The sequence below is a fragment of the Neofelis nebulosa genome, chromosome 9 (assembly GCF_028018385.1).
Source record: "Neofelis nebulosa isolate mNeoNeb1 chromosome 9, mNeoNeb1.pri, whole genome shotgun sequence".
In the NCBI taxonomy this organism is placed as follows: domain Eukaryota; kingdom Metazoa; phylum Chordata; class Mammalia; order Carnivora; family Felidae; genus Neofelis; species Neofelis nebulosa.
Window position 1 is genome coordinate 115,991,011 of NC_080790.1, and position 11,006 is coordinate 116,002,016.

An 11,006-nucleotide genomic window follows, 5' to 3' on the forward strand; every position below is an offset into this window, starting at 1 on the left:
GAAAGGGGATACGCCAAGTCCTTTCCCTGTTCTGAACAGTGGAGCAGACAGGGGTCAGCTGGCCCGGGCCCTCCCCGCCCTTGCCCTGCACCCACAGACACCTCTGCTTGCCAGGGCACTGAGCTCCCCTACCCATACCTCTCACAGAGCTGCTCAGAGAACAAGATCTCCCGCTGCCCAACGTCAAGGGTATCTCCTTCGACCAGGCCCAAGTGGAGCCCTCCAAGGTAAATGCTGAGAAAAAGAGCTTCCTGAGACAGCCGGGGGAGGTCAGAGCTAGAAGGGTCTTGGAGCCCTACAGGTGCTTTGTCCCCATCCTGCAGGGGCAGAAGCTGAGGCTCAGGCAGAGGAGGCACTCAATGAGGCAAGCCTTCTACCTCCCTTATCTCACCATCTCATAGCCATCCTGGATGTGATGCCCCATATACAGATGAGGAAACTGAGGCCCCAATGGGTTCCATGAATCCCTCAGGGAGCCAAGCCCTAGGCATCCTGAGAGCTTCAATGCCTCACATAGGTGGTCTTCACAATCAGTTCCATGAAGTCGATGCTATGATTTCTCCCATTTTACAAGAGAGGGAGCTAAAGCTCAGAAAGGCAAAGAAACTTGCCTAGCGCAGGAGAGCCAGGGTTCCAACCAGGGTTTATCTGATTTCAAAGCCTTTACCCTTAGCCAGGACCACCTACCACCCTAGAGCTCAGGTGGCCTAACCCCGCGAAAAGGGCTGTTGCCTCTGGCACCTGCTCTCTGTGAACTGCCAGAGGGTGGGAACCTGGGCCGGCACGAGGCTGGCTAAATGTCAGGGAGGTAAGATGGGCCACAGACCACAGGGCTGAGAAAACCAGCAGAGGAACCACGGACGTGCTGCCGAGGGGGGTTGCCAGCTCTGAGTCCGCCCCAGGGGTCACCCTGCCTCCTTGGCACTCGCCCCTTCCCTCTGGAAGGTGAACCTGAGAAGAGGCAGATGGGGTTGGTGGGAAGGGGCAGAGCTTAGAGATGCCCTTCATTTCTTTGTTTCCCACCTTAACAAGATTCCCACTCTTAAATAGCAGTGCAGGAAGGGGCTCTAGGGGCAAAGCAGAGAGAGAACCACATGGAACCTGCTGGCCATGTGGTGTCAGGCAAGCCACTGCCCCTCTCTCAGCCTGCTGTCTCCGTCTGTCAAATGGAGATAAAGATAGGCGCTGGAAATCAAGGTTCCCTTCAGAAACACGACAACTATTAGGATCACTGATTTCACCCAGCCCTACTCTGACCATTGACAGAGTGTGACCCACCACCCCAGACATAAAGTTTGAGCTTCAGGACCCTCAACTTATGCCCAGTTCTGGAGCCAGGACGCCTAATTCCCGGTCCTGACATTCAGGAGATACTAGAAATCTGCTTTCAAGAACCAGATGTTACTGTGCAGGAGGGTAGGAGGAGACAGCAGCAGTTTGTCTCCTAAAACCCCAGCCCCTGGCCTGTGCTACTCCCCCATTCCACCCTCAGACCCCTCCCCTAGACCCCACCCAAGCCAGGGTGGCCCTGGTAGGAAGGGTGAGCCCAGGATGACCCTAGGTCGAGGCTGGAAGACCTACTTCAGGTAATCCAGGGGCTGGAGCTGCTCCAGAAATGATGCCACAACTCTGGGCAAGGAGGGCCAGGACAACAGGGGCCCCTCTATAGTTCTGAATGCCAAAAATGGCAAAGTGCAAGCACAGCCCAGCAGCTCTCACATAACCAGACCTATGGAGACAAGGTGGGGGTCAGGGCAGCAGGTGGGCTCATGGGTTAACTTGTCGATTCACTTCTAGGCTGCCTTGCACTGTTGTGCCAGTTACATATTACACAACTCCAAGATGCACCACTCATACAGTAGCTTATATGAACGACAGCACCTGGAGTGGGACAGTGCACAATCTGCACATCCTTACATAGCTGCCCTGACCGCTCCCTCATTCATTCGCTATCACTAATTCACTCCACTAATATATATCACCGGCTGCTCTGTGCCTGGCCATGTGCTGGATGATGCCAAGACAAAGCTATGAGTCACACCCCGTCCCTGAAACCTTCAGGAGCTCCCCTTCTGGTGGAAAAACAGATGCAGGAGCAGATGGATTCCAGCAGCATGGGTTGGGCATAGTGGGTGGGAGCAGGTGGAGGGCTCTAGCTGGATGAGAGACCCACCTCAGGGTGACCCAGCAGGATGAACCCCAATGCATCAGAAACATTAGAGGCATCTTGATACATAGGTTTTCAGAAGAGCTCCAAAGAGTGATCTGTTCCTTCCTTCACAAACATTCCCAAGACCGTTCATCCCCTCTGCTCTAACCCCTTGTCCAGTCTGTCCCTGACTCTGCCTTCTTGCCAACAGGGAAAGTTGTGTCCTTAGGATACATAGAACCCCTCCCAAGATAGCTTGAGCCACCTCAGGGAGAGCCGGGCAGTGAGGACAGGTAGGATACCCCTCCCTGCTTCTACCCACAGGGTTATGTGCTGCTGACTGTTCCAGACGAATAGCCGGTTCTTACCGAGGGCCAGTCCCTCTCCTCAGCCACAAGTGCTCTGGACCCTTGAGAGTACAAGAGTGGCTGCTGTCACAATGGAAAATCTCAGCTGCAATAAAGATGATTCTTGCTTGAGAAAGAGTCTGGTTCTGAGTTTGCTACGGGGTTCTAGGAGATGGCAAGGCCCCCCCGAAATGCTTAATGGAAGGTTTTTCTCCCTGATAGTTCCTGTGTTCACTTGGCCCCTCAGAGAGAGATTCTGAATTCTGTATTGAGCATCTCAGGGAAGAGAGGCTCCTCAGAAAACAGAGAGGGCCTGAGCTTCAAGAGCCCACGCCCTGAGACGATGGGACATAGAAAGAACACAGGGAATTTTCACATACAAGGGTTCCCTGCTCGAGAGGGAAGAAGAGGAAGGAACCAAAAGTTTTGATGTCCCTAAGAAAGAGGGGACTCCAGGAGCCCAGAGATATTTGGGAGGCCCTGAGTGTGGAGGCAAGGGGTTAAGAGAAGAAGCCAGACCCATAAGGGTAGAGCCAGATCCAGGTGGCTGATTATGATACCACAGAGCTCCCCTGGCCCTGAAAGGTGCGACAGGCAGGAGAGTGGCTGACATGTGCCCAAGAGCAGTGCCATCGAGGGACAGAGTGAGGAGAACCCTCCCCATCAACATCCAGTCCCATGTGGCCCAGGCAGGGCAGGGTGGTGAGCAGAGAAAGCCTGGGTACCAGAGGGCTTTGCAGTCAGAAATGTGAATAGTTCCATGGTTGCCAAGAGTCACAAAGCGGGAAGAGGCCTCTTCTCACACCTGGGCACCTGCCAAAGCCCATGGCGAGTTAAGCCTGCCCCCAGACAAAGGCAGATGAGGAGAAACTTCGGATTGTGATAAAATCCCCATCACGGGCAGGTCTCTGTCTTGGGAGGGAACAAGTGACCAGCAGCCCAGTAACCTCAGCTGGCCCCTGGCAACTGGATGGCCAGTGTGGAGGCCCTCCTGGAGGCCAGTTCTCTGCCTACATCCCAAACCATTGAGCAGGCCTCGTGGGTCAGGTGCAGGATCCCTGTCCTGTGGTGGGAGGATGGAGTCCAGACCAAACCTTGCTGTGAGTTCCTTACCTAACTCCCCACCTGTTTTACAAATATGAACCACAAGCCCAGCCTTGAAGGAAATAAGTCTCCCAAAAACATCCCTCAGACAAGTCCTTGGGCAAGATGGCAGGACCGCCCTGCACTGTGGCCTTGCAAAGTCTCCCAGCCTTTGGTGTATATAGGATAACTTAAGATAAGGTGGAGGCTGGGAGACACTTTCCCAGAGGACAGTTGAATCCTAAGGCCAGAATTTCCCACCTGTGTGTGAGCACACTGCCTGGTGCATGGCACATACATAGTAGGTACAAAATGATGGAATGGAGACATCCTCAGGACCTTGAAGAAAGCTAGGCAGAAGGAGCAATCCAGGCAGGAGAGGCATGAGAGAGCCTGTCCTACCATGGAAGCCCCTCATTCCTCTCCCATGACTTTAACAGGTGCATCTCATTTTACAGTCTTGCAGGCACAGGCAACTATTATCCCATTAGATTCTTACAATCACATTGAGTGGCACCAGATGGGGGGGTGCAATTACCTGCCTTTGCCCAGGCAGGGTTGCCCACACCATTTCTGGTGCTGGAAGTCAGTGCGCTGGCTCCAAAGACCACCATCCTTCTCCCTCCAGCCCAGATGGCCTCTCCTTGCCCACACCTCCATCCCAAGCCTCTTAGCTCAGCTGGGGAGCAAACAGCTCAAAACACCTCTCCCCAAGGGGCGTCTGGCTGGTTAGGTCAGTTAAGCATCCGACTTTGATTTTGGCTCAGGTCATGATCGCATGGTTGGTGAGACTGAGTGCCATGCCGTGGGGCTCTGGGCTGACAGTGGAGCCTGCTTGAGATTCTCTCTCTCTCCCGCTTTCTCTGCCTCTTCCGAGTGCGCGCTCTCTCTCTCTCTCTGTCTCAAAATAAATAAATAAACTTAAAAAAAAAAAGCCTACCTCGCTCATTCACCTGCTCTGGTGGACTAAAGTCTTCCCCAGTAGCATCACTCCTGAAGATCTTTTTTAAGAAAATAAGTTTCCTTATTCTATTCCTCAAACAAAAGTTTACCTGACACATAAGACAGATGACAAGAGAGGTGCTCTGATTAGAATGAGGCTGGGGGCTAAAGTTCTGGCCGTCTAGTTCTACCTTCTAACAGCAGGCACCTCTAAGGAAACTATGCTCCGTGGAGTTAAGGCACTGAGTTACCCAGGAGGGAGGCCCCAGTGCATGAGCCATCAAAAAACAAGGAGCAGAAAAAAAACAAACAAAGAAAAGCAAAGAACAAAAACCAAGGAGCAGAGCGCTAAGAGAACTGAACACAGGATGGATGGGTTTTGACAGCTAGGATAGTAACCGAAAGAATGGGGGAGGGACATCAAGCTGGCCGAAGTGGTTGAGCTTGCTTCTCCGCTGCTCCCCTCTAGATCTCCGGGTTGTGAGTTCGAGCTCCATGTTGGATGTAGAGATTACTTAACAAAATGAATGCAAGGAAATTCATCAGAAGAAATAAAGGGGCCCAGAAGGAAGGACACAAAAGGCTCTCAGACTTCCCCACCTGCAAAGAGGCAGCACTATCCCCCAGGTGAGGGCTCTGCCTGCTCCACACATAATCCAACACCCAGTCCAGTCCTGTTGTCCTACTTTGTAAATCACTCTCAAATCCACCTGCAATACCACACTGGATAAGGCATCCACCATCTCTCACCTGGATAATTCCAACTGCCTTCCCCTTGTTCTCTCTGCTTCCACTCTGTGCCTCCAGGCTAGACCCCACGTAGCAGCCAGAAGAGACTTCAGAAGATAACCCGAATCATGTCACTCCCTGGCTAAAACCCTCTAACAGCCTCCCATCCATCGTCTTCACCACAGCCCCCAGCCTCTGCCTCCGGGGGTCTCCAGCTGTCTTCCCACCGCCCCCACCCCTCCCTAGTCAGTCACACTGGCCTTGACTTGCTCCCCACCAGATTGCTCCCTACCACAGGCTTGCGCAAGCCATTCTCTCTCCATCTTCACCCCACCCTGCATGGGATAGTTTCTTCTCATCCTTTAGAGCAACTTAGAAATCATCTCATCTGAGAGGCCCTCCACCACTCCCATCTCAAACCTTCATTTCTTTCAAAACACTTAACACAACTTGTCATTATTTTATTGAATGGTCTGTTTGCTTGTTCTGTGTCTGTCTCTCCGACTACAAATTATGAGAGAGACCATGGCTTGTTGATGCATTCCTGAGCTTGGTAAATAGTAGGTGCTTAACAAATATTTGAGGAATACATGGAAGGATGGATGGATGGATGGAAGGAAGGGAGGAAGGAAGGAATGAAGGAAGGAAAGGAGGGAGGGAGGGAGGGAGGGAAGGAAGGAGGAGAGAGGAGGGAAGGAAAGGAAGGAAAGGAGGGAGGGAGGGAGGGAGGGAGGGAGGGAGGGAGGGAGGGAAGGAAGGAGGAGAGAGGAGAGAAGGAAAGGAAGGATGTGTGGTAGATGAATGAACCCATTAGTACTAACCCAGACCCTGCTCACATCTGAGGACACACCACCGCTGGAAACCAGACAGAAGGTAGGGCCAAGAACTTCAGATTTCCATTTGCATAAAGATATATTCCATGGAGAAATAATCCTTATATGTTAGAGCAGAGCTCTTCTAGGTGATGCCTTAAGCAAACAAAACCTAGTTTGAGATGGTAGATGGAGTCAAACTGCTCTTCATTCTAGTGTACATTTATAATTCAGATATTTCACTAAATGACACTCACCATCCCCCCACAAGAAACCCAAATGTTTGAGTTTGGCAAGAGCAAGCCAGATCTCTCATGGATCAGGAAACTTGAAAATATTCATATTCTTTGAAATGCATATGATAAATTCCCACTTCTGGAGATTTTCTAAAGAAATCCTCAGAGATTCAGAGAAAGATTTAAGGGCAAGACTTGTTGCCACAGCATTGGTTTTGTGATGAAATTTTGGGAACAGGCTACATGTCCAACAATAGACGATTTATTTTTTATGATGAATTCTTAGTAAGAAATATTGCATAGCCATTAAAAGTCACACTTTTTTTTTTATGTTTATTTATTTTTTAGAGAGATTGAGACCATGACTGGGGGAGGTGCAGAGAGAGAGGGAGACAGAGGATCCAGAGAAGGCTCTGTGTTGACAACAGAGAGCCCAATGTGGGACTCGAACTCACAAACCATGAGATCATGACCTGAGCTGAAGTTGGATGCCAGAAGGCCCTAAAGTCATGCTTTTAAAGAGCATCTGGTGTCAAAAGAATATGCTCACAAGAACATTTAGATCCCAGATGTGAATATATATAAAGTAATTCAAAATGTTTGTTGTGATTTTCAGATGGCTTGAGTTGGTAGGATTGCAAATGATTTTCATTTTCTTCTTAATATCTTTTCCAAACGTTTTATGATGAACATGGTTGACTTTTATCATTAGGGGAAAAAATGTTCACATTCATTCAATAAATAGGGTATCAAGCATCTACTCTGCCATGTGAGCAAAACAAAGCAAGAATGGTTTATGCCTCATGACACTTGTGAGAGAGATGACATTCAACAATTCAGCCAACAAAGAGACACATAACTGCAAATTCCAGTTATGGCTAAGAGGAAACCTACAGGGGGGTACTAGGAGAGAGCATAATGCCGGGGCAGTCTGATTTCAATGAGGTGTCAGGGAAGGCTTCTTGGAGAAGATATATGAGCTGAGACCTGCAGGATGAGTAAGTTAAGCAAAATGTGGAGGAAAGGGATCTAGGCCATGGGACCAGAATGTACAAAGGTCCTGAGATGGGAACAAGCTAGGTACACCCAAGAAACTGAAAGAAAGCCAGTGTAGCTAAAGGGATTAGCAAGAAGTGTTAGAGAGGCAGACAGGAGTCAAACCAGACAGAGGCGGACAGGAGCCAAACCAGGGCCAAAAATAAAGGTGTTACAGTGTGCAACAGTGAATTATTGATGAGTATTAAGCAAGAGAGCTATGTGATCTGAATTACGTCACATATTTTTAAGAAAAAAAGAGACTGAACCAGAGCTTCAAAGCTACAGATCCATAGAGCCTCGGGAGGAAATCCAGCGACTGTTTTAGCAGAAGTCAGAGGATTCATCCTGAGCCCATCCAAATTGACCACCTGAGGGAGCCCATATCTGCCCAACGCCAGTCTGAAAAGGAGTAGAGATAGGAGAAAGGAGGGCTGAAGACAGAAGGAACTCTGGCCTCATGTATGGCTGTCACTTTAAACACTCAGAGCCGGGGCGCCTGGGTGGCGCAGTCGGTTAAGCGTCCGACTTCAGCCAGGTCACGATCTCACGGTCTGTGAGTTCGAGCCCCGCGTCAGGCTCTGGGCTGATGGCTCAGAGCCTGGAGCCTGCTTCCGATTCTGTGTCTCCCTCTCTCTCTGTCCCTCCCCCGTTCATGCTCTGTCTCTCTCTGTCCCAAAAATAAATAAACGTTGAAAAAAAAAAACACTCAGAGCCACTTTCTAATCTGATTCCTATAACCATTACATAACCGAAGGCAAGGACATGTAAGCCTATTTGACAAAGAGAGAAACTGAGAAGTTGGCCCATTCATTTGTTCATTCATTAATTTGTCCAACATTTACTACCCACTGAGTGGAGACAAAAATGTACAAGGTAAGTAAGACATGCCCCAGCCCTCAAGAATCTCATGGGCTAAGGGAACAAGAAGATAAATGACATGTCCTAAGTCAAGGCTTTGGCTTCAGGCACATCCTGGGCTTGAATTCCAACCTGTCACTTCTGTGGAAAAGTCACTTAACTTCTGAGCCACAGTTTCTTCATCTCTAAATGGAGACATGGGTGATGGTGGTGATGCTGCTGTTGATGATGGTGGTAACAGGTCGTCGTAAGGGCAGAAAGTATTTTCTGAGTGCACACTAGTTAGGGGTTTGGTGGTTGTGGTCACAGCCTATGACTCAAGGATCAGTGTGATTTCCATGACATGACCCTTCTCTCTTTCTCAGGCCAACCTAATGCCCCCATGTGGAGTCAAATCATTGCACTTCCAGAATAGGATGCCTACTAGCAGCAATGTATAGCCAGTGATGGCAAAGTCAGGACAGGTGCTCAGAGGGAGAGCAGCAAAGACAAGGTGCCTGTCAGCTACTTGCCCCCGCTGGGGATAGTGAAAAGCTCCTCTCAGCATAGATACACTCAACTCTGGCCTACAAAGTGGAGACCACAGGCCTGACACTGGACAGTGCCACCTGTGGAGCAACTGGGTAAAACAAAGAACAGAGTCGACACACAGACATTAGCAAACGTGTCCTGGAGGTAAATACTTCGTCTTTTGAAACCTCTTATGCATTTGTGACAAGGTATATTCACAAATACAGTTGCAGTAGAATGTATCAAGAAAACTCTATCCTTCTACCAAAAAATGAAAACTCAGAGTAACATTAAAACATCTCTATATCTGCCCTTATTTTGGTAAAAGCACTATAAAGGATCCTTTTTTTTTTTTGTAAAGAAACAATAAAAAAAATACATATTTTCTTGTTGCAAACAAGGTATGAATAGTTGCCAAAATCTAGGGGAAATCTAGGGAAATTACATAAAACCTGAGAGAGAGGTGGGTGAAAAAAACTGAAAGTGGCCGATGCAACAGTAAAAAAGTCATGATGATGGTGATGATAGTAAATTATGGAATACTCACATATGCTAAGTTTGATGCTAATCTTGTAACATATTTCATCTCGCTTAACCCTCATGACAATCCTATATAGGTATAATACTATCCCTACTTTATGGATGAGGAAACTAAGACACAGAAAAGTTGGATAATGCCCAAGACCAAACACCAGTAGGTAGATGAACCAAGACTCACAACCAAAGCCTGTACATAAAAACCTTGTCGCCTCCTAAAACAATGATTCTTTGCCTTTGATAACTCACAAAGCCCACTGAAAATCTCATAAGAGACATGTATCCCAAGAAATGAAAACTGACCCAAATTTTACAAGCAATTTAAGAGTATGCAGGGATACAAGTTCCCTGCAGGAGGTCCCTGTGAATTCCTGTTATTGACCAAGATCTGAGATTGATTATACCGGAGGAGGAAACTGAGGCAAGACCACTGAGTTCCAGGGATCAGAAAAATATAGACAAGCATATAAATGTGTGCACAGGTGTGTGTATATCACTAAAGAAACACCTGTGAAAGGTCAAAATCCTGATACCCGTCAGCAGGACATGCACAGCTCAGCCACATCTATGGAGACATCCTTACACAGAGGCCATTAAGAATTAGTACCTGCCTTATCATCTGCAATTGTGATCTCAGCCAAGCCTTGGCCAGCCTTGAAAGGGTCCTCTCTTTCAAGAGTCAGCAGGTCAAATCACTTAGGGCTTGGGAACAAGCAGGCCATTTGCCCAGTGTGATAAGCCACCGTGAGTGAAAGAGCTTCCCATAGATTGTGGATTAGCAGAATCCAATGACTGCCCCACCTCCAAAGGTTGAAGGAGAGAAAGACAAAGAATGGGGAGGCCCCAAGGGCCATCAGGGGCTGCATCCGGGATGTGCCCTTTCCCAACCCGTGGAGTTGGAGTCATTCATTGGGTCCAGAGAACCACTGGAGGAAGTAAAATCAAGGGCCACATCCATCAACCGATGTCACAATTTTTGCCTAAAAGATGACTCCATTTCCCTCAGATGCCCAAGAAAAATAAGACCCAAGGCAGCTGGGTTTTGTCTTCTACTTATCATATATAAAACTCTATGTTCTGCCTTTTGAGAAAAGGTCAACTGTCATTTGTTCTTTGCATCTGACATTTCAGCAAAGCCCCAAATGGAACATTTGGCAAATGAAACTATAGCTGAGATTCACAGTATGGGAACTCCCATGGGGTTGAAGAGGGCCCTACTGCAAACATGCTGAGCTTGCTTCAGGGCAGGGATCCGGAATAATTCTGGACTAAGCTTCAGGTAGAGAGAGGTAGGAGATGATTTTGACTAACCAACCCCTTAGTCAAAATTATCTCCCTCTCCCATATTCTTGCACTGTAAAGCTGTAGTAACACCACAGGCTGATCATATAGGATGTACAAAATCACAAAATTTCAAGTGGTAGGAACCTAACAGATGACTAGGCTTGCTCTGAAATAGAGGCCAGAGGCCCAGAGAACAGTCTCTAAAGTTTTAGGAGCCATTAAATGAGATGACAGATGAGAAAGAGCCTAGAATTCTTGAATACAAATGAGCACCACTATTCAAGTTTCATTCCAAGTGCGATTAGGGAAAGGAAAGGGGACTGAGCAAATTTGATAACTCCCATGCCTAAAATCCCCCAGACATGCCTTCATGCTCTTACCCACTGCAGACACTGTGTATATTCCAACCTTCCTACTTCCATCACTTCTCCCTGAAATCTTTGCAAGTTTGGATGCTTCTAACTGCACACATCTCATATAA

General features: G+C 48.2%; 1 protein-coding gene across 4 annotated transcripts in view; it reads right to left on the minus strand.

Moving 5' to 3' along the window:
- The window catches only part of CDK5RAP1 (CDK5 regulatory subunit associated protein 1), a 230,485-nt gene that overhangs the window by 153,654 nt on the left and 65,825 nt on the right, over nucleotides 1-11,006 (minus strand). The window lies entirely within an intron of this gene.